Source organism: Brachyhypopomus gauderio, chromosome 5 (genome assembly GCF_052324685.1).
Source record: "Brachyhypopomus gauderio isolate BG-103 chromosome 5, BGAUD_0.2, whole genome shotgun sequence".
Taxonomy (NCBI): Eukaryota; Metazoa; Chordata; class Actinopteri; order Gymnotiformes; family Hypopomidae; genus Brachyhypopomus; species Brachyhypopomus gauderio.
Genome location: NC_135215.1, coordinates 20,737,333 through 20,756,597, shown reverse-complemented (window position 1 = coordinate 20,756,597; position 19,265 = coordinate 20,737,333). Strand labels below are relative to the sequence as shown.

Sequence of the window (19,265 nt, the reverse complement as noted above, 5' to 3'; positions counted from 1 at the left end):
AGGCATCACCTCATAGTGCAGCTACAGATTTCATGTGGAAAGAGCCATTTTTGTGATGTTCCAGAAGATTCCGCCTACATTTTCACCTTAATGTAAACAATCTGACTGATTAGTGAATAATTGTTGTGATAATGTCCAGTCTCCAGAAAGTGAATTAATCCGTCATCTCTATAGCGCAGTAAGGTCAATACAGAACTTAAGGATGGCATACACAGATACCGTTGATCAAAGGTTTACTGCATTTGAGGATGCCACTTTTAGAAACTGATTGTAATATCTTCTAAAGTTGAAAAGAGATGGCTGTGATCAAGTTTGTATGATCTTTTTTTAGCAGTTAATTCATCTTAAAGGGAGCAATTAATGTACTTCATCCAGTAGCGTGCCTTTGACATCAGAACCTCACGTCAGAACCACCCATAAAGACTGAAAGAGAATCAGATCAAGGAGTCAAATCAAGGACCCCTGTGTGTGCACACAAATGCATAATTTTCTAAAATTCCACAGCATTCAGGGCCTCTAAGCATTCACACAGAGTAACAAATCATGCGTTTTGCTGACTGCAGCTGTAATGAGCTGTACGATTGTGTTACCCGTGGCTGTAATGAGGCTGATTTACCCCATCAACCGATCCCCATAGAGTTTGTATAACTAGCCTGTAGCGTGGGAGCATTGCCTGGCAACAACGCACTGAATCTCGGATGAGTGTCCTGCCACCTCTTCCCGTGTGCAGCCGAGCGACTGCGGCCTGGGGGCGCGTGCTGAGTAGCTCCTGTAGATGTGTAGTGGAGCTATAGTGGAGCTGTAGTGGAGCTATAGTGGAGCTATAGTGGAGCTATAGTGGAGCTATAGTGGAGCTCACTCTTCAGTCATCATGGTTGAAATACCCCTGACCAAATACATACACAATACTGCTCAGTCCCACACCCCTGTTAAATACAACTCAACACCGGCTGCAGTCCAGAAAGAGAACACGGTGACACACAAATCCATAAACTATGGCTAGTCAAGCGCACCAGACCAAAATTCTGGGTTTTTGTTAATCACCCTTCAGTGCACAAGCAAAGTGCAGATAAAAGAAAGAACAATGTAAACCCTCCCTCTGCTTCTACCAGCTACACAGTATCACTGAGTTTGCATGAGAAGGCTAAACACGTCTGTGTTGTGGGACCACTTTAGGCATCCATTTGGCAAGTAAATAGCTTATCCTTGTGGGAAAGTGAGACCTTTTCTATGAGAAGGCGGTCAGCTCCAGTCTCTGCAGGTCTCCTGCCACACCAGCTGAACCCCAGCCGGTACATCAGAGCTCTGCACTGATAAGCGGCGCTTTTACCAGGTGCGGGGTCTCATCTAAAATATTTTGAGAAGATAAATCTTAAACCTGTCCTCTTAAAACTTTTTGGTGTCAACAATATGAATAATTTAACTATCAGGTTGGTTCCACTTATGATAAAACATTGAATACTAATGTCCCAAGAACTACAGCTTCAACTTTTAACTATAATTGAAGTTACCATTATTTACCAGTTTTCTCTATAACAATCAAACCACAACTTGTGCACTTATAAAGTAGGAAAAGCAGCAGCACAGATTCTGAGATTGGAGAGCCCCAATGTTTTAATTAGTGAGCAGCTTTAAAACATTTACTCTTCATGTGTTCAACATAAGAACCTAGTGGGATTTTAATTACAAATGCATGTTAAATTCCCTCACACCCACGGGAGCATGGTAATATGAATGTTGCATAACTGAACGGTGAGATTCCTAAACCACCATGCTGGCCAGAATCCCCAGATATTCCCAATTTGCTTGAGTAATGAGCCTGTCAGCCACTAATGAGGGTTTAACACCTGATCGCTCCTGGCCTCAGTATCGCAGGTAGCTGTGCAACATGGTGAAAGGCCAGAGGAAGTGAAAGAGCCAAGCGGGTGGGGGGGGGGGGGGGAGAGAGAGAGAGAGAAACACCTGGCTAGTATGTGCTGAGAGAGGATGCTGAAAGATTGATGAGGCTGTGACTTGCCTTTGTTCTGCAGGTCACGGCAACAGAGACAGGCATGACATCACAATCTCGCACCAGCCAATACAAGCTCACCTTTGCTTGTGTCTAAACAGTTACTCCAAGTTAACAAAAGCCGCCATGCGACACAACCAGCAACAAAGCGCGTGTATTTCATTACTCAACTCAAACACTACTCCTAATGCCGTAACAAGAATATTTTTACCTTCAAAACATTTCAAAGTAAAAATATAATAGGGTAGTACCCTATTGCTTTTACCCAAGTTCTGGATTTGTGTACTTCATCCATCATGGCCCATCAATAGGACAATAGAGCCCAATAGTCCTGCTGCCGACAAACTAATGAGCTGTCGGTTTTATCAGGTGGAAATCTCATCCATGCTTTGCCAACACTTAACACTACTTTGCATCTCAAATGTCACCGTACAGTGAATGTGGCTGGTGCCAATCCAGCATGGTCTCTAAAAAATTGTGTGTACAGTTCACAGAGGAAGCATTTCAACTATCTATTGCATGCTATTACAATAGTTCGCACATACACCACAGGCCTGCTGTGACTGCCTTTGAAGCCATTTAAACGATTCGTTCCAGTAAATTAATTAGTTAATTCTACAAATTACTTGTTCAGGTCAAAAGATCATTTATGACACTTGTTCTGTTCAAATCATTTGACACCTGTTGGGTTCAAAGCATAATTTCTGACTGCAGAGCAGGGATAGTGCACAATAAAAAATCAAAGAAAACAACACTGTCCCCAACATTCAGACAATTCACATTGTCCTGGTACAAACAGGATACACATTCTGTCCTAGTGACAGGGGAGTGCCATTTATGAGGAAACAAAAAAGAGACAAAGACAGAACGAGAGAGAGAGGGAGGAGATATTGAGTGAGGTGTAGAGAGAAGGAGGAGATACGAGTGAGGTGGAGAGAGAGGGAGGAGATACGAGTGAGGTGGAGAGAGAGGGAGGAGATCATGAGTGAGGTGGAGAGAGAAGGAGGAGATACGAGTGAGGTGGAGAGAGAAGGAGGAGATACGAGTGAGGTGGAGAGAGAAGGAGGAGATACGAGTGAAGTGGAGAGAGAGGGAGGAGATACGAGTGAAGTGGAGAGAGAGGGAGGAGATACGAGTGAAGTGGAGAGAGAGGGAGGAGATAATGAGTGAGGTGGAGAGAGAGGGAGGAGATACGAGTGAGGTGGAGAGAGAGGGAGGAGATACGAGTGAGGTGGAGAGAGAGGGAGGAGATACGAGTGAGGTGGAGAGAGAGGGAGGAGATACGAGTGAGGTGGAGAGAGAGGGAGGAGATAATGAGTGAGGTGGAGAGAGAGGGAGGAGATACGAGTGAGGTGGAGAGAGAGGGAGGAGATACGAGTGAGGTGGAGAGAGAGGGAGGAGATACGAGTGAAGTGGAGAGAGAGGGAGGAGATACGAGTGAAGTGGAGAGAGAGGGAGGAGATACGAGTGAAGTGGAGAGAGAGGGAGGAGATACGAGTGAAGTGGAGAGAGAGGGAGGAGATACGAGTGAAGTGGAGAGAGAGGGAGGAGATACGAGTGAAGTGGAGAGAGAGGGAGGAGATACGAGTGAAGTGGAGAGAGAGGGAGGAGATACGAGTGAAGTGGAGAGAGAGGGAGGAGATACGAGTGAAGTGGAGAGAGAGGGAGGAGATATGAATGAGGTGGAGAGAGAGGGAGGAGATATGAATGAGGTGGAGAGAGAGGGAGGAGATAATGAGTGAAGTGGAGAGAGAGGGAGGAGATACGAGTGAGGTGGAGAGAGAGGGAGGAGATAATGAGTGAGGTGGAGAGAGGGAGGAGATACGAGTGAGGTGTAGAGAGAGGGAGGAGATACGAGTGAGGTGGAGAGAGAGGGAGGAGATAATGAGTGAGGTGGAGAGAGAAGGAGGAGATATGAATGAGGTGTAGAGAGAGGGAGGAGATAATGAGTGAAGTGGAGAGAGAGGGAGGAGATACGAGTGAGGTGGAGAGAGAGGGAGGAGATAATGAGTGAAGTGGAGAGAGAGGGAGGAGATATTGAGTGAGGTGTAGAGAGAGGGAGGAGATAATGAGTGAGGTGTAGAGAGAGGGAGGAGATATGAGTGAAGTGGAGAGAGAGGGAGGAGATATGAATGAGGTGGAGAGAGAGGGAGGAGATATGAATGAGGTGGAGAAGGTGAATGAGTGAGAAAAGAGGCACTAAAGCAGGAGGAGCCACTGTGGAGAGTTACTATGGCAACATTAAACCATGTGATGAAAGACCTATGTATTTTCCTGGCTGAGGTGTTCCTGTGCTGGACGATTCAACTCAAAACCCTTACATATCTGTCTGGTACTTCACCACACTGGCTCTTAAAATAAACAGAGGAAACCTCCCCACTACTTTGGGATTCATAGGTGCATGTTTTGCCCAAACTGGCTTCCATCAAGCAGCTCAGCAAATGTTCTACTCTCCAACCTCGTCCTGAAACATGACAGTCCTTAAACTCCTTAATAGTGCTGTTCAGAAACATAACGTGAATTTGTTCACACTTGACAACTAGCCACCCACACAACATTCACGGTGTAGTTTCATAATGGGAAAGCGACGTGCTCCACGCCCAAGTAAGATGCAGCCATTTGAACTGCTAAAACTGATAATCACACAGGCATTGTGGTGTCCGACAGAACGAAACAACCAAAGCCACACATCTCCTTCAGGAACGCGCTAACCAAAGAACAGCCATGAGCCATGACCTGCTCATGAAGGCTGTACTTATATGTGATGCGAAAACAAGCAACAAACCACATCTTTCTCGGACTCCATCTACAACAAGCCCTGTGAGGATCGGTGGGGCCTCCTCGTGTGTGCACAGGCACAGGGGGTCGTGTGTCCAGGATGCGTCACCCCTGCAGGATTACGCTGCTGCTGCTCAGGGTAAACGCCTCAAACTCATATGGTGCCAAACGCAATCATCAACTATTATTAAGGCACAACATGACATGCGATTTCCACACAAAGACCATATCTGGTATCTGGTTCATGCATCCTCTTCACCATGCATAGTGACAGTGAGTCAACAATTATCTAATCTGGAAATGCTTTGACATATTCTCAACACCTAGTTGAGACACTTTTACTGACACGGATATAAGAAAACCGAATCTATAGCAAATAGAAAAGAGCACTAACCCACCCCACTCTGCAAACACAACACATAACCTTTCATCTGTTGTAAAATAGATAAATAAAGAAAAAAAATCAGATGGGCTCAGGATACGTCATGCTGTCCATAGCCCACATGCTGCTGGTCTGAGGTGGTTCCTGTGAGAGTGCAAAGATGAATGGATGAGGTGTATCGCCCTACGGCACTGTTGAAGGGCTCAGGGGAAAGTTTCTCCTCGCCACTCTCTTTCCTTCTTTACTTACAGCTTGGAACCTTAAAGAGGATTTGTAAGAACATTTACCACACACACAAAAGTGGGAGCAAGGGATGATGGGATACAGGACGATGGAATACCAGTCAGTCATCTGCAAACAGCAAGGTTGCTATGGTCAACCGCTTTCATCACATGATGAAAGCAACTTTACTGTTGCCTGTGAACAGTGAAAATAAAAGGTTCTATTTTTCCACTCTGATCTTGTATGATGAGGACTTCTATGCAAAATGCTTCTTGTAAACCTGTGCATGGGGTTGGTTTCTTTTTCATTTAAGTAAAAGGATTACTTCCCCGTCACCACCCCACACACAACGACAACGACCCCGTCATCTGCAACTCATTCATAAAATTAATTCAAAATTTCAAATTTCTAATTGTCAGGTCAATGAACAAATGACAAATCTACATCAAATCAATATTTGGTGTGAATGGTCTTTTGCCTTCAATTCTTTATGGTTACAGAATAAATGAAAATCACTAGTGGTCATGTTCTAGTTGTGCTGATGCCCACAGGGATACTTTCTTGAAGACCAATCTTGTTTCAATATGAAAATGCCACTCCACATGGAATCTAGTCTAGAATCAGCTTTCCACAGAAACTCCGGTCACTTAACATCTATACAAATGTTAGTTAGATTTGGTTTTAATGTCTGATTTATTAGATGTACAAGCCTTTCATTGGAGTGGTGGGGTTTGAGCATAAGGAGATTGATATTTACTTCAAATTATTCTCACATGCACACGTGTACACCCACACCGACCCACACCGAACTCAGAGTGCCACCATCAGCACTATTTGGGCATTTTTAGGCTTTGTTAAGGCTCCATACAAATGATCATATAGAAAGTAAACTTCATGTGTCCTCTCTGACCACAGACTATTGTGAAGCCTCTACACATATGCTGGGCAACAGTCTGAGTGTGTATTGTAAACAAATTACACAATGTTCTTCTTCTCTAGGTCTACAAAAAAAATAAATAAATAAAATAAAAAAACTCCACACACACATTCCTTTCACCCACTGGTGCCCGTTTGGTCTTCCCAGCTCAAATTAAAGCAGACAGCTCCTCATCTACAATGAAAAGAGCGGCGAGGTTAGTTCAGGTCGATGCTATGTAACAGGACTGCTAATCAACAGCCTGTAAACACGTGTTCTCAGGGACATGGTGTGTCCTGCTCGGTTCCCCAAATCACTGTGCCTTCGGTCAAACCTGCTTTTACAGCCTTAGTTACTGAGTAACTTCAGCAGCCACAATGAATACTCTTCCATTTCTTTCGTGAATAAAGATTTACCGGTACTGTCATGTATAGCCTACAATGTCAAATTAATGGAATATTCACTTTTCAACGCAATGTTCCACACGACTAGCTAACTGGCTGTCTGGGCTCCACAAAAGCCATACCTGCTGGTTTTAAACCTACACTGTCAGCATAATCCTCATCCACCATAATCCCCCATAATCCCCTTTCTGCCGGTCTGCTTATTGGCAGTATCTGATGTGGAATGTGAAGAAGGTCAGGTTGACTCCACACAGGACTGTTAGAAAAAAAAAAACCCCTGAAAAAAACTTTTGAAACCCAAACACCATTTTGCCCTGTAAGGTCTGACAAGTCAAACAATAAAGAACTGAACAATCATTTACCTGTGTGGTTGTGCTGACAATGCGCTACAGCAGGTCAGAATGTCCACTGTGTGACCAGAGCACAAACCCGATGAGACACTCCAAGATTTCTGGACATGATGAAGTCCGAACCCAGAGCCTCCTGACCGCATCCACCAATAAATGAAGCCGATTAGATTTGGAACATTCGCAGAACACTCCGATTCTTCTCCCACGGTTTTCCAACCTCATTAAGCCTTTCAGAAAGATCCCCAACTGTCCAAACCAACATGGGGGCTGCTGGCCAAACACAGCAGCCTAAAGATGTGAGGACTCCGGAACCCTCCGCTCCCTGCTAAAGGCACAGAGAGATGTGTGCGCGAGAGCCACTCTTTAAAATTCCCCCGTCGTCTTATAGTGGGTTTTCTCAGGAGGGCCTCGAAACTTTGCCTCTGTTCACAGCTGATTTACAAACAGGTCACAGTACACAGTCCTGAATGAATGAATGAATGAATGAAGGTGGAGCCATGGCCCCCACCTCCCTGCCCCCACCCCACTTTGCTCTCAGATGGGTGAAACGAGGATGCAAATCAATGACATTTTACTCTCAGGCGTCCGAGATCCAAAATGTCATGAAGATTTATAATAAACTATCCTAATTATGCCATACACAATAGCAACGTCTCCATCATTAAATAAAGGACTTAGCATTGACCAGGGCATTGCGTGTGCTATTAAGACCAGGGATGAAGATCATGTTGATGTGCTTAAATTAAAGAAAGCGGCCTACAGTGAATGAACAGAAAATGGAAATTTGAGCTATATCAACTTTAACCCCTATAAAGTTCAAGGCCCTCTCTAGTGGATCTAACTCTTGTAACTACACAGCATTTTCATACTTGATGAAATATTCACAATAGGCACTGAAAATTGTGCCTTGTTGATAATAAAAAGCACAGGTTAATATTTCCAATTTTTCTGAAAAAAGACCATAACATATTACAAATACTCTTACTTTTACCACTTCTCGTCTGGGCACATTACAACAAAAAAAGTTTTATATTGTGATGAAGCAAAAACCATAATGATGAGCAGGAGTCTCTGAGTAAGATCTCACCACTCAGATACAGTGTGCCTTTAGTCTCACACAAGCTCATGTACGCCTGCACACACACACACACACACACGCTCATGAACGCCTGCACACACACTCTTGCGTGGACACTCTCGAACACGAACATAAATTAACTCACACCTGCGCACCCTCAAAACACACGCATGCACTCACACACCTCACACGCACACACATATTCACTCATAGACAACACACACATGCACTTGCACCAGAGGGTGGGATATCCATAGTACAACCTCCCTCCCCCCGCATAATAAAAAGCAGTGTATGAAGTGTTGAGTTCCAGCCAGGAACCACTGGACACAGCAACATGGAGGAAGGAGGATGAGGAGGACATGAGGAGGATGAACTTAGTGCAGGACCCATACTGGGAAAACGTTCCCTCAGCACCAATATCCAGCCACAGCCAAGCATATGCTCCTTAGAAACATCAAACTGTCCTTGTCTTCACCTCTCTGAGAGTGGGCCACAGAGCCCACCGACAGGAGCACACAGAGTAGAGAGGAGGCGTGAATCAGTGTCTAGCACTCAGCTATACTTAGCAGTGCAACAGAGCTGGACCTGCCAGAGTCCCTGGACCGTAACCTCAAAGCTGACCCTGCTCTTCTCCAGAACCAGAGAGATGTCAAATGACCAACAAAACTCCACGATGGAGCTCATTTCATCCCTCGTTAGGATGAGCACACAAAACATGCTAGGAGCATTATACGATTCCCAAGCTGATGGACTTTAACAAGGAGACTGACCTGCCAGCTAAGGAAATGCAATGCTTGTCCATTCATTGCCAGTGAATGCATTATATAAACAAGCACAGAAAATCTTTCAATACAAAACAGCAAAAGATGTGACCCATCAACACATGATCTCACATTTCAAGTATCCAATCTATTTTTGGCACCTTATTCACGGAAGTCACCAGACTACATAGGGGAACCGTCCCATGTCGTAAGGTTACGTCTTACCTGAGCGGGCGGTGGAGAATCAAGACGACGGAGCCCCTGAAGAAGCAAGGCTCAGCATTTACACACACACGGGTCAGCGTCATTATCCTTAGGTTGCCATTTTCACGACACCCAACAAGCGACGTGAGTTCCGGGCTCTATCTGAACGGACTCCGAATCGTCCCCGACACACTGTGGCAATCAGGATCGGCATCTATTGTTGTTCTGAGAGGACTTAATCCCCTAATTATCCAGTCATTACACAGTCGGGGGAAAGAGACGGTTTACGGTGCCTGTGGACGTGCCTGCACTAACGAAAGCCTTAAGCCTGCGCCGCAGGTTGGCACACACACACACACACACACACACACGCACACACACACAAAGCAGATCACCATGGCTACCAGCAGACTGCATGCCTACGGAGGCTGAAGACTCTTTTTACAGGCCCAGATTAAGAGCTGGGGGTTGAAGTTCTTGCACACTCTGGAGGACAGGAAATGACTGGCCAATGGCTCCTTCAGGAAGGTCAGCGACACATCGGTGTCTCCCACTTTCCTGTGTTTACCCACATTCACAATCAGTGTAGGGGCATCAAAGAAGCCACCCAACTGCATTTAGCAAGATATTTTCATTGCTTTTGTCATGTATGATTTGATCCCAGTGAACTACACACCTTATGACTACACGTGCAAGTTCTTTTAGTCACAGTACCAGGTACATTTTTTCAACTATTAACAATATTAATATATTACTGTCCTTGTAAAGAATATCCAAACATCTCCCGTCACTGTCGCTCTGTGAAATGAGGAGATTAAGTTGAAGTACACACAAGGACAGCCACAGGAATGCCACATGGCAGAGAAACGAAAGAACAGTTCTTCAGGAGTCTGCACAGTTCAGCCACATGTCCTTCTACTAGCAAAATGGTAGCAACCCTTACCGATAATTAGAGGCCACATCGGAGTGGCAGGCAGGAGGTGTGAGATCTCCAACCTGCATCAAGACCAAGGATGCGGAGTTCCAATGCTAACAGTATGAAGGAATGCAGAATCAATGAATGATAGAAATATTGTGCATGCCTAAATGATTCCATCTAGGTCTTCCTGAATCATAAACAATATAAAGCAGAAGTGTCTGTTAAAACCTCTCAAACAACGAAGGGCTGTAGAGGAGATTCGAGGGTTCCCTGCCACCGTCATTGTGCCTTGGAACAGAGAGTTGCCGTAAGCTGAAGACATAAAATTACAATTAATGTTACAAATTAAAAAACCAATTGAAACTAAAAGGCATCAGGTGAAAAGGAACATATTAGTGCAGACCATTAAATCTGCAAATAGGAATTATTTGGCAAAATCAGAACAGGCTTTCGGTGTTTCTGCACACCTAGACTGCAGAAGAAAAGTCAGTAAGATCAGCATGACCACACCCACAAACAGCTCCCAGTAAATGTGTGACTATACCAGGACTCAGTATTGCACAGGAAGAACTGGTCTTGGTCTGTATACATTTTAGGCATTAATTACAGTATAAACAGATCAACACAACCATCCATTTAAAAGAGTCATAAAGTGAGGAAAGAATACCAAAGCTAACAGCCACACAGAGATCACACGTTTTTTCCAACAGCTGCTGGCTTAAGCTATTTTAAGACCATAAAGGCATTTTTAATTAAGAGACATAATCTAATCCACTGTTCCCTTTAGCAATGCCACTACAAATAAGACAGCACTGTACACATTTCAAAATCAAGATCCAAAGAGGCTACAAAGCACACAATACATAAAAAGTTAAAAGTGATTATAGTCTAAGAAGAGGCACATGATTACAGTGTAATAGGAAAGTGATTTTTGAAACCCCAGTTTTCTAAAATGTTAGTCATCTCTGATTTTTTCCAGTAACTAATGTGCAATGTCACCACGCTGGAAGGGTGAACTCTAGCATGTTCCACCAGCGTGACATCACTGGACAACACAATGCACTTGGAGGCGAACGCCAATCACCAGCTTTGGCTGTCAGGCAGATACCCAGATATGTTAGCGCCATGTTGAGATATTTGGGGGTCGGACAGAGAATCTATCCAACTCACCCAGAGACAGAGACCAATTATGCCCTCGTGGACTCCCAGGCAGACATTGCTCTTACATAACCGAAGATTAAAACAGCAATCATCTGACAATAAGACCAGAGCTTAAGATGCCTGAACCAGAAACTTGGGAGCCCAGGAGTGCGATTGCCACCACTACTACAACTGGGCATTTATAGGTATGGTATTAGCTTCCATTGCTATGCAGATGATACTCAGTTGTATACATCTTCCAATCTGGATGATATCACTACTACAGTCAAGATTGAGTACTGCCTCCAGGACATTAAAAACTGGATGGCATCTTATTTTCTTTAACTAAATTATAAGAATGAGGTGCTGATTCTTGGGCCCAAAGTTGCAAGAAGCAAATGTAATGGACTACTGTAATGGTCTTCTAATTGGATGCTCTAAACAGTCCATAAAGAAACTACAACTTGTACAAACGTAGACGTTAAGACTTCTCGTAATCTGAGATGTTGATGCTGTCATCCAGCTGTATCATGGCATCACTCTAGTTGTGACAATGACTTCGCTGGAAAGCATGTCTCGGTGAGCCCTCATGATTGTGGTCATTGGATGTGCCATTGCCACAAGAGGACGTGCAAGATGCTAGCCCCTACCTGAGGCTCACCATCTGCACTGAAGGGAAGGGACTGTGACTACTTGGCCGGGAAATTAGAACTATAGAACTACTTTTTGACCACAAATACGGACTTGTGCTAGCGGGCCGCCCAATGGAGGATGGGTTCCCTTTTGAGTCTTGGTCCTCCTGAGGTTTCTTCCTAATACCCACCATCATAGGGAGTTTTTCCTTGCCACTGTCGCTTTTGGCTTGCTCATTAGGGATCTGGACCCATACAACAGTAAAGCTGCTGTGTCACAACATGTGTTGTAAAAAGCGCTATATAAATAAAATTGACTTTGCTCAACAGAATCTGCAGAAGTTCTACGCTGGAGCATCAACTCCAAAGTAAAACAAGTGAAATGGAATCCTGAAGTCCAATCTCTATACGCATTTATGGAAATAGTCAAGATCATCTCACTGCACTCCCAGCATCCAGCCACCATATACAGAGTCCCACAGCTCATTAGCAGTGTATAAACAGTAGTCTGTGTATTTGTCAGAAGTCTGCTTCCAGCGTTTTTAAATACTGTCCAAACAAAAGCCTGAAATCAACTAAGATCTGGCAATTTCCTCCATTACACCATCTGATGCTGGATACCTGTGCATGGTCCTGGGCAATCATTCAGCCATATTACTAATTTGACCCAGACATTCAAATTTTTCTTAAATAAAATCGGTAGAATTCGGCCATTTCTTTACAGAGATGCTACTCAGTTGCATGTCCAGTGACATCTCAAAATTGGATTGCTCCCTCACTCTTGGCAAACCTCCATGTACACACCATTAGACCCTTGAACCAGATGCTGAACGCAACAGCACAGATTCCATCTTTACAAGTTTACACAAATCACTCCACTGATTTCTTCCTGTAGCTTCCTGCATACGCTTTAAAAGCCTGACGGTGTTTACAAAGCCAAAAATGGCCCTGCTCCCTCCTACATTCAAACACTTGTCTCCCCACGCACCATCTCTCACACCCTTCATGCCTCTAGAACTGCACAACTCGAACCACTTAAAAGACAGCGAAGACACGTCTCAAGACACCGTACTGGCACCCAGGGGGTGGAAAGAACTCCCACTATCGCACATCAAAGTCTCTTACTGTCTTCAAACTCTGACTGAAGACCCTCCTCTTCAAAAAGCTCTTCAATGATGCACAGGCACTTTGGGGCAGTTGTATAATCCATAATCCACAAGTTGCCTACATTAAATTAAAATATTTGGGTTCTACCTTAATGCTATCCATAGATTACTAAGGCTTAGTATGCCATGTTAAAGATTTTTACCATAGTGACAATTAAATACTATTGTAAGTCACTCTGGATGTCACGTTGAGGACCCCAGCCCCTCCCCTTTGGGCGTGTGTATACGTGGTCCACGTGCTTTGTCTGCGTCTGTGGAACTCTGGGGTGAAGGCTATGTCACGTGATAATGTGTATCACCTGTGAATCGTCTCGTAATCACATGGGGCTAATGTGGTTTGTCTATTTAATGTGCGCTCGCGCAGTGTCCTGTGCTCGTCGTTGTCTAAGGTTTACACGTTGCTGTGTGAATGTTCTACGTGCGCTATTGCGCAATATCTGTGTTTTCCGTGCGCATTAAAGCGCTGTAATAAAAGTGACGTCTGAAAGACAAGGATTTCGTGTCTCGTCCTTCGTCCAGCCCCGAGCGTCACACTGGACAAGAGTTTCTGTATAATGTTGTAAATGCAATTGTGATTGGTGCAAAGGAACCTTTAAACAAATATCATCTAGAGGTCAAGTCATGGCATTTTATATCAGGCTGGAACTACTCATTCCTTCCTGACCTTCAACTTCTAAAGCAGAAAAGAAACTTATGCAATTTATTTATTTTGTGATAAAGGTCAAGGCCACTAGCTGTCCTTTAGGAAGCTGTATCTGAATATGAAGTCAGTGACTTCTCACAGTGCAACAGAAGGCAACATCCATGCTGTACTTGACCACTAGAGGAAAACGTCCTGCCTCAAGGATCAAAGAGTCTTTTTCAAATTTTCAAATTCCATACTGATAACCCGAAGTTTGGAATTTAGTTGGGTTTTTTTCTAGGGGGGAGATGAGATATTTGGTGAAGCCTTTATGGAAAACTTCCACTGGCTATCCAAACAGCGAACTCTCTCGCGGTTTTCAAACGCAGACTGAAGACCCATCTCTTTGTATCAGCACTGGCAACTGTTTATGGCAGTGCTTGAGCTTGAGTAGTTTGGACTAGATAGAGATGCATATTCTGACTAAACACTTCGCACTTTTGTAAGTCGCTCTGGATAAGAGCGTCTGCTAAATGCCGTAAATGTAAAATACTACTCTTTATACTTTGCCTGAAAAAAATGAAACTTGTCACAGTTGACTAAAGAAGAGGTTATGGTTCTGTAAGTTGAGAGAGTTCTTTTTAGAGAGGCCAGATCCACACAACCACGGCGCCGCGCTACACCCGCACATGCATTTTATATACTAGCACATCTGTAATAACAAATTCAATAGAAGCTTTATGTTGGAGAACAGCACCCACTGTTGTGACCCACCCTCAGACAATAATATGCAAAACATAACCAAGGCAAACAAGACCGAAGCAATAATTACACAGAGCTGAGAAAGCAGTGCTATGTGGGCCAGCAGGAAGAAACATGTTTGAGCTTCATTTTCAGGTGAGAATTTCAATTCTTTTTTCAGCGAGCCATATGGGAATTGTCCAGCATTTTCAACCTATTCTCCATCTGCTGCTTCTATAGCAAATGCTCCATTACTAAGCACAGTCTTGGCACATGAAAGAAAGACCAATGGACACTCATAAATACAAAAGCCTAAGGGCATTTGCTGAAGAGTCAGCATATACTTAATATAGTTGATCTTAAAGCCTGGCTGCTTAATGAAAGGTTGAAAATGTAATTTTGTTTTAAATAATGCAATTTCCTCATGGTAGGCTCAAATATATGATTGTGTGTGTGTGATATATATATACACACACACACATACATACATACTGTACATATACAGGTGCTGGTCAAACTATAATTTCCTGAATAAGTTGTGTTGGCACTGCTCAGGTGTTAAGAGAGTCCAGGTTTTTCTGATAGTGGCCTTCAGCTCTTCTGCATTGTTGGTTCTGGCATATTGCACATGCCTCTTCACAGTACCCCATATATTTTCTATGGGGTTAAGATCAGGGGAGTTTGCTGGCCAATTAAGAACAGGGATACCATGGTCCTTAAACCATGTATTGGTAGCTTTGGCACTGTGTGCAGGTGCCAAGTCCTGCTAGAAAATGAAATCTGCATCTCCATAAAGTTGGTTAGCAGCAGGAAGCTCTAAAACTTCCTGGTAGATGGCTGTGTCGACCTTGGACTTCAGAAAACACAGTGGACCAACACAAGCAGATGACATGGCACACCCCAAATCATCACAAGAGGAACATGCAATACGCCAGACCCAACAACGCAGAGGAGCTGACGGCCACTATCAGATCAACCTGGGCTCCATAAGACCCGAGCAGTGCCACAGACTCCGTGCCATGCTGCATTGCTGCAGTAATTCAGGCAAAAGGAGCCCCAAAATTATTGAGTGCTGTACATTTCTAAAAATCCTTTTTTTGTATTCAAGTATTCAAATTTTCTCAGATATTGAATTTGGGGTTTTCATTAGTTGCCAGTTATAAACATCAAATTAAAAGAAAGAAAAAAAAAAAACACCTTTGCCAAAAATATTCATTCACCTTCCTTGACTCACATATGAGCTTAAGTGACATCCCATCCTACAAAGTTGGGAGCATGGAATTGACCAAAATGTCTTGTTATGCTGAAGCATTTAGGAGTTACTTTCACTGGAACTAAAAGGCCAAGCCCAACTCCTGAAAAAAAACCCCACACCATAATCCCCCTTCCACCAAACTTTACACTTGGCACAATACAGGCAGACAAGTACCGTTCTCTTGGCAACCACCAAACCCAGACTCGTCCATCAGATTGCCAGATGGAGAAGTGCGATTCATCACTCCAGAGAACTCACCTCCACTGCTCTAGAGTCCAGTGCCGGTGTACTTTACACCACTGGATTTACACCATTGGTGATGTATGGCTTGGATGCAGCTGCTCAACCATGGAAACCCATTCCATGAAGCTCTCTGTGCACTGTTCTTCAGCTAATCGGTGGGCTAATAAGCCCACATGAAGTTTAAATGTCTGTAGTGATTGACTGCAGAAAGTTGGCGACCTCCTCACAATATGTGCTTCAGCATCCGTGTGTGTAATATTTATACACACACACACACACACACACAGTTTATTCTTCCATTTGAAAGGCCCAAGCCACAGAATGAACATTTACACTGAAAACATTGTTTGTTTTATTAAGGTTCACATTGTGTGCGGCACAACCTGAACTCAAAGGCACCTCAAAACCTTAAGCCTGCGTTTCACACAGCTCTGACTCCACCAGCAGTCATCGTCAACAACGTGTGCGACGTTGGCCGTGAGCAAAATGCCAAGCTGTGGCGTTATGAAGGAGTACTGCAGTAAGAACGGCTCCCGCGCCGAGGGCTCCTCACGGTGCTCGACAGCCTCGGGGACCTGCGGCCCGCCACACCTCTCCGTGCTCGTCTTCTCCTTAGACGAGCGACAGGGCGGAAAACCCCTCTAGAGCTCCGAGCTCGAAAGCCAAAAGGTGTGAAATGAGCTGAAGACGTTGTCCACATCCCCAAGCGGTAGCTGCGTGCATCACCTACGTGCCGAGCACCGATGGGGAGACGCATGCTGGCTGGCGTCACAGGAGCAGACCGCCCTGGGAACACTCGCACACACGGTGGAATATCTCCTTTTTTTATCTCCTTTTGTTCTATACAAAGAGTCTCAGCCTGGAGGAGGGGAGGGAATCGTTCACCAAAACCCCCTCCCCCTCCCCATTAACCTGCTCACCACCCAAAGTGGTTCCCCCCATACTGCAGAATGGTAGCTTCCATGTACTGCTGGGATATTCTCACCACAGCAGCACTGACGCCATTATGCTGACCGATGCTGAGACTGAGGCTGGACCTGAAAAGCTCCATCAGCTGCAGCTCAGGTGCTCCGTCCTACCTGCATGTACAACAGCAGAAAATGAAGACGCAGGACAACAGGAGAACCCAACAACCTGAATATCACAGCGACCTGAATGCAGTCCTGAACTTCAGCTCTATCAGTTCCTTATGGGCCACAAACATCCAGCAGCTCCACACCACCACATGTGCAGTACTGGAGACGCCGGTTTTCAGGGTGCAGTGTGGGGATGCTTCATAATGGCGCCATTAGCAGAGGCCTCTGGCCAGGGGTGTGGGTGTCATAGCCTCCACCCTTTCTCCTTAGATCAGGTCCTCTAGCGATAACAATGACAGCATGATAGGCCAAATGTGACATAGGATGCATCTTTATAGTGCAGACACACATTTTGTTGGTCACCGAGGAATTCTCTGTGCAAAGGGTTTGCATATCAATTCAACGCACACAAAGTGCACAAACAACAGATAAAACAGAAGAAAAGTAATACTGAGTGATTATCATCATCACTAAACTACTTCCAACATCGAATAAGTTTGTGCTATGTTTAATGTGTCCAGTACAATGCTTGGAAAACAACAATAAATTTGTTTTCCACAAAACCATATTTAAGGGTTGTCCTGCAAGCTTGTGGGCTGGACCAGTTCTGTTCTTGCTGACCTGGCACCCCTGGCTGGGGGACAGAAGAAGGCACAGTGCGAGAGTGGAGCACGAAAGAGGACACAGCCTGCCGCCCGCACTCCCTACAGCCAGCAGCCCGGAGAACCCGCATCAGCCTGCTGTGCAACACAAGCCCATTCCCACCTGGGCATGTGTGTGCTGACACACGCTTGACCTGTACCACAGCAGTGGACATGAACAGTCTGCAGCAAGTGCCACGTGCTAGTCGGTAAGTGCTAGTAATAATCGGGAGCTAATTGGATGGGCAAGTTGAGCTTATAACAAGGAATTAAGGGTGACCGGGTAGGGATATATGAGCTGCACAACATGACCAGTGACACTATGGCAGTATATTTGGTGAACTGAATTAAGAAAGTTAAATGTTATGGTCACCAGGCAGAACTGCCAAGATGCAATAGATGTTTTTTGATAGTTTTGTGGCCTTGAAACAGGGAAACACATACTGATCAAGTTTATTTCACTCCGAGAACACAGATACTGAGGAAGCAGTTTCTTTCCTGTTTGGAATGGGCCTCTACAAGAGGGGAAAAAAAAAACCAAACAAACAGCATTAGTCCGCCTACACAGCACAAAGACATATGCAACTACCTGACCAGGGTTAAAATTTAATCATCTCAAAATGGCCTCTACAAAGTACAGATTATCTGAGGGAAGCCTTAAATTGATTATTTTATCCAGGAATTCATTTCCTTGATAAAGCTCCTTTGATATGCTTCTTGTGTGTATTTGGGTCTCGTTAATGTTTTCACTGTTGTCAGCCCGACTCAAGAGGAAGCTGAGGCAGGAGAACCCCTCTCTCTCTCTTTCTCTCTCTCAGACACACACACACACAACCACAACGAGACTACTAAGAATAGAACACAATAAAGGACATTATATGCCAGCAGAGATAAGGCCAGAGGAAAGGACCTGAATGGAAACGCATCTGGTCAGACCTCTGCAGGGCTCCTGCCAGGAGTTACCACAGTGACTGGTGCCACTTTAATAGAAATGGAGGTGTTCATGAATATGGGTACCAGGTATACTGCTGGTGCTAGAGCCGTGCCAGTAGAGCAGAATGAAGTCTCATTAACGTAAGCCTCGGTTTTACAGACACTGGCCATCTCTCGGTAGATGTAACTGGTGGCCCACAATACAGAGGATTAAGTGATCAGGCTAAATTGGATCCCACTGATTCAAACCCCATGCATGCAATAGAACAGAGACCACAAAAAATTTGCTTGTTTGATAAGCAGGTTAGGCAGAGTCACGGCTATTATTTTACATTAAAGTGCTTTTATTGTTGTAAAGGAGAACATTTGATGTTACCAAGACCATGAACAAGATGACTGGCTGTGAGACAAATTTCCAACCAGCTAAACATCAGTAGAAAGATCTGAAGTCCCTCAAAGGTCCTGTGCTGGAAATAGAAAAGACTCCAGTCTTTGCAGTTATGAAAATATCTGTAGGAAGTACCACAATTATACTGTAGCCCGATCACTCACTGAAGGCAACATGCATTAAACACCAGGAACATAACCTCCCATGGGATGTGCTAATGGAAAAAATATGAGTGTCTTCTTTTGAGGCAAAATGCAACATAACTTATTTACCTCACATAACAGTTAGCTAATGTATATAGAAAATGCATGGATTTATAATAACATATGATTGTTACTCCAGTTCAGTGGAAACTTCACTGATGTAAGGCCTATTCCCCAAATCTGATTCTGGGCAGAGCTCC

General features: G+C 44.4%; 1 protein-coding gene across 9 annotated transcripts in view; it reads right to left on the bottom strand.

The window, feature by feature from the left end:
- Positions 1-19,265, bottom strand: part of eps8a (EGFR pathway substrate 8a, signaling adaptor) — a 44,800-nt gene that overhangs the window by 22,556 nt on the left and 2,979 nt on the right. Inside the window, exon 1 of one of the 9 annotated variants that reach the window (XM_077006404.1) lies at positions 9,128-9,447. The exons of 7 other annotated variants lie outside the window; for them this stretch is intronic. The gene's annotated coding sequence lies outside the window, so the exon portion shown is untranslated. Of the gene's footprint in view, positions 1-7,072; positions 7,466-9,127; positions 9,448-19,265 lie in introns of those variants that run through there. One more of the 9 variants, XM_077006402.1, reaches the window with a different exon arrangement.